This window comes from Pundamilia nyererei, unplaced genomic scaffold (assembly GCF_000239375.1).
Source record: "Pundamilia nyererei isolate P.nyererei 1_Seehausen unplaced genomic scaffold, PunNye1.0 scaffold00230, whole genome shotgun sequence".
In the NCBI taxonomy this organism is placed as follows: domain Eukaryota; kingdom Metazoa; phylum Chordata; class Actinopteri; order Cichliformes; family Cichlidae; genus Pundamilia; species Pundamilia nyererei.
The window spans coordinates 233770-239230 of NW_005187631.1; the positions used below are offsets into that span (position 1 = coordinate 233770).

General features: G+C 37.4%; 1 protein-coding gene across 1 annotated transcript in view; it reads right to left on the reverse strand.

Annotated features, from left to right (window-relative positions):
- Positions 1–5461, reverse strand: part of LOC102194588 (calsequestrin-1-like) — a 29439-nt gene that overhangs the window by 17625 nt on the left and 6353 nt on the right. The gene's annotated exons all lie outside the window — the stretch shown is intronic.

A 5461-nucleotide genomic window follows, 5' to 3' on the forward strand; every position in this document is an offset into this window, starting at 1 on the left:
TGCATGTCTTTGGACTGTGGGAGGAAGCCTGAGTACCTGGAGAGAACCCATGCAGGCACTGGAAGAACATGCTGTCTGCATAGAAAGACCATTTTAAAGGCCATTTTAACCCAGGTTAGGGTTTGACTAACCTTAAGTCCTTCAAAGCAGAAGATGTGCCTGATGCTTAACCAAGACATTTTAAAAAGGCTGTATGAAAACATGTGGTGCAAATCACGTTTTCATAACTGATTCACTATCACTTGGTGTTGGCAAGTTGGTGTCTTCCATACGAACTGCAGGTGAGAACAGCAAATTTTTTAGCAACCAAAGCAACTGCAAGTGAGATTCAGTGCCTCTTTGTGACCAATTTCCCACTAGTGACTACACAAACCTCCATCAACCACTCACACAGTTAGCAGGGGATTTTTCCCATACAGGCCTCTCTTACTGAATCCTGACAAATTTTACATTACCATAATTTCTGCAAAGACTAAAAAATAAAACACTGTATTGTACTTGAAAAATATCAATATCTAGCTGTAAATATGTTTTCTTCTATTTCTACAGTGTTAAATTTATGGTTGTATCTCCGCAATAAACTGCAAGAAAACAATTTCATACATGTCCTTCTTCAGGTCCATCACGTTGTGGAATAGAGATGTAAGCTGGGGTTTCAAAGTCACATAATTCATATTTAATTTTTTCATAGTGCACCTTGATCCCTCCCATTTCCCTAACATCCTTCTGCAATGAATAAATGATATGAAGGCAGTTGCACATGCAAATAAAAGAGGTGTGGGTTAACGAATGTTTAGAGGATGGAAAAGGCAAAAATGTGCATGTGTGTGTGTGTGTGTGTGTGTATGTGTGTTATGTTGAGGGAGAAAGAGAGGATAGCGTGGAAATTTATAGATGATTGTACACATGGAAAAAACTACTCATACATGAAACACTGCCCATGTCAGCGACTGGAAAGCTGTGTAGCATCACACTTTGTAACATGGATGGATAGATGAATGGAAGCAGTTAATAAAGAATTAAGCATAGAAAAATACATCTGGTTGTGTTATCTCAAAACTGAATGTAATCCCATACTGTTTTTCTTTTATTATGACCAATTTTAAACTATCTGGTAGAACAAGCAAATACCCAAAAACCCTGCCACACGACAAAAGTCAATAATAGCAGAATTTCATTAGGGAAAACTGAGTTTGTTGGTATGAGACATTGCTCTCCGTTGCACCTGCACTTCATCTCCAGGCCCACTGTGGCTGACAGCTGCTTGATGGAGCCCTATAACGATGATAAACCTGTCAAGTGGTTTTACCGAACAATATTGCAGATGTGCAAATGTAATCTGTGGAGGCTGTTTATGAAAATACTCAATGCTATTCATCTGCAGAGAAGGGCGTGCTGTCTCTGTGATTATATTCAGGAATATATTTTATGAAATCACATTAACTAGCTCGAATTTTTATACCTCAGAAAGATTGAACAGATAATTTAACGCCTGGTAGAGTTTCAGTGCGATCAACCCGAGACCAGTAGTTTATCATATTTACCTTTCATGAATAGACAAAAAACACATTATCCAGGTATCATATTGTACCATGGATCCTCGGGCCATATGCATTACTGACCACAGAGCTGCATAGTCACGCCTGGGATTATTGAGAAGAGTTAGAAAAAAAATAGAAAAACAGACATTGCATAAAAGCTTCATGGTATATTACCACACAAGGCTGCAAAAACATCATTTTAACTCTTTCACCCCAACCAAATAAGGAGGTACACTCTTCTATTATTATAAACAACAGGTGGGTTTTGACATGGAACAAACTGGAGCAGCCAGAATGCCAGTCTCGCTGGCAAACAAACATCTTTATCTATCAACACAGATGAGATGATGCCGCAGAATAACACCAAGGACAGTTCACGTATGCATAACTCCTGTCGTATCCAATGATATCACATCTCACAAATTTGTTCTTAATTTAGTATGTCTTTCACACTTTAAATTTTGGGACCAGGAAAGAAGATAAGACAGGATTAGGTCTCTCACGACTCAAAAGCTGTGTTATTCTATGTTACATTTTGACAGGTGTGTTACTCGTCACTCTCATTTATCCCTATAATTTAGCCTTGAATTTGGAGGAATGACTCAGAGGCTGTCAGATTATCTTCAAGACTTGTGTGCATAGCAATTTATTGAAGAGGATGGACAGACACACGGGACTAACAGTCCTGTGAAAAAACAATAGCCCTTTTCCAGTAGTACCTTCTTGGTTGGCTTGGTACCAGGTACTTTTTTAGTACCTATTGGCCTCGAGTTCCTAGCAATCTGAGGCAATCCAAAAATGTCACGCCAACTCATCAAATGACTGCTTGCCACTGATTTAGAGGAGTGTATTTAACAGATGTTTTACTGATAATTGTTACACCTTATTTTGTTTTTTATTCAACAGCTGCAGCAACAGTTGGTTTTTAAAGCTGGCCATTCAGATTATTTGTCTTTTTTAAACACATGGCCCTTAACTTTAAACAGTGTAGACAGCAAAAGCAAACTTCTGTTTCACTGTTGTTGAAATGTATTGCAGATTTCTATTTATATACACAAAGAAATTCACATTATTATAATTACAAGAAATAAAGGTACTGTCTTTTTGACTGACTCATTTCAAAATCTGACATCCTACACCCTGTATTTGAGGAGAATTTATGGGATTTCTAGTTAATAAGAGACCAGCAGCTTCAATTATAATTTCTCAGTTGTAGCTAAGGTTAAGATGCATTAGTGGTGTACTATTAACCCAACCAACTAAGACCATTCAAGTGTAAGCCTGATTTATATTTGGGGGAAGGCTTCAGCAGTCACTTTGAATAACAGTTACCACAGCGACAGCGTGACCTTTTCCCGGATCTCTCTGAGGATGGAAGAAGATTAGACAAGACAACTCAGAAGCCTCCTTCCTGTACTTCCTGTACAATATTGGACAACGTGCCTTGTGTGCACCCATGTGACTTTTTTTTTTAGCTATTAATATAACAACTACTTATAACTTAATAATTCTATTCTCCCTGGAGAAACATAGAAGGAAATGAACAGTAAGTCTATTCACTCTTGCCCAGCACTTTATTATTCAGTTAATAAAATATGGTCTTATATGTCTTATTTAATGCTGTTGTGAATATTTGTAAAATCCAGGAGGACAGTGCATCGTGTTTGTCAAGACATATAAAGATTGAGGTGATCGCCAAAGTCAGACAGTGTGACGCTGTTTGAATCATGACTGTCTGTTTGCATTTTTGTGGCAAATCTATGTAACAGTTGCTTAAATTCAGTCTGGAAGTTGTATCAAATTGGCTGGGAGATAGACAGCTCCATATACGACATTACATGCCCACTATGTGGATGGATGTTTATGACATGAGTCAATGACCTTGGAAAAATCATGCATTTATTTATTTTAACTTATAATATAAAATATATACAATTTTAGCAGTTCATTTTGTTATACTTTAAATATAACTCAACTACAGGAACAGGTGATGTGAAATAAACATGTCACAGCTTGTTGGGGACTGATTTGATGACTTCAGGCAAGAGTGAAACCCCCCTTTTTAAAGTGAGAACAACCAAAGTATGCAAATGATCATCTCAGAAAACATGTATTAAACCCTGAAGCAGATGGGCAGCAGCAGCAGAAGACCACACCTGGTGCCACCCCTGTCAGCTAAGAACAAGAAACTGAGGCTACAATTTGCATGAGCTCACAAAATTTGGACAGCATAAGAAACTTTAAAAATGTTGCCAGATCTGATCTGTTTTGATTTCTGCTTTAACATTAGCATGGCGTGATCAGAATTTGGTGTAAAAAACAGGAAGGATGGATCCATCCGGGTTTATATCAATGGCCGGGCTGCTTGCATCAGTGTAATGGGATGTGGGATACTTCCTTGACACACTTTGTACTCCTTAGTACTAAATAAGCATTGTTTACCTTAGTATTATTTCTGACCATGTCCATCCCTTGGAGACAACAGTGTACTCTCTTCTGACAGCTGCTTACAGCAGGATAAAGTTTGTTATGAACTCTACAGTCGCCAGATCTCAGTCTAGTCAAACAGCCTGGAGAACTGGATATTCCCATTATGGATGAGAGCATAATGGGACAACAAATCTACATTAACTATATGCTGCAGTCATGTCATTATGAACTGAAATCTATGTGTATAGTTTCCAGCACCTTTTTAAATCTATGCCACGAAGAATAGGACAATTCTGAAGGCGAGTGGGTCCAGGCCAGTATTAGTGAGGTTTAACCAATGAAAGGCCCAGCTCCACAAAGATCAAAAGAGAAACTCATGAGTGAGGCAACATCATTAAAAGTTCTTGTGAATGATAACAAAAACTTAAACCCAACATGTATATTTTTTTATCGTGTTTTTAATAAAGAAAATGCTTATTAAGTCAGACCAGATGGCTCAGGAACAAATCCCTTCGTAAAAGGCTTAAGCACAAGAACAGAATATGAAAACAAAGCTTTGAAAAATAGTCTCTAAAGCATTAAAGCTATTCCAGACAAATTATTTGTAATATGTTACTCACTGATTAAAAACATACCAATTTAAGAAAAATAAATAAATTGATGTCACTGGTTTCTGAACATACTGAAATTCGGATGTTGTGGTGGAGTAAATCAAGAATGAAGGAGTAATTTGATGTGGTTCCTGCTGTCTTCACAGTTTACTTTCTACAGTTTACTGGATGGTACAAAGGGGACCATAGCAACATTGTCTGCAAAACAGAGAGCCGGTGTGTTGCTTAAGAGTGTCAAGAATCTGAGCGCAGTGGAGAAACTGGTGAGTATGAGCATTTACAGTACATAGCAACCATAGATCAGAGTTCAGATCTGTAGATGGACGAAGAGAGAAAGCAGAAAAACAAGTTGTGATCAATGTTTGCAAAATTGCTTATGAATCTTAAGTTTTCATATTACTGATGTAATTATTTTCATGTGTTTAACCAGCGTAACATTGAGTACTTACTCATTTTAATCACTGCTTTTGGCGCTTAGATGTTAATTTTGCTTCCCGTCCGTTAGTCTTTAATCATATCCTAATGACTTCTGCTTTGTAATATTTGTCATAATAATGTCTGTCATAATAATGAGATATATTTATAGCTGTTGGTGCTGCAGGTGGAGGTTGTATTTTAAGACCAGCACATTAGGTCATTCAAGTCTAACCACTGCCATCTAAATTTGCTTCCAGTCCATTAAACAGATTGTTGCTGTCACTTTGCAGCGCTGTTGGACATGTGTGATTAAACTCCCACATATCGCATGGAACTAAATAAATGCATGAGAGATATATTTATACTCGGTTGCCTGGTGAAGCATGAAAACTTCTATCAAATTATCACTTTTTATTCTTCTGTCACCTCTTTATCAACATATCAACAAGGAAAAAATGCACT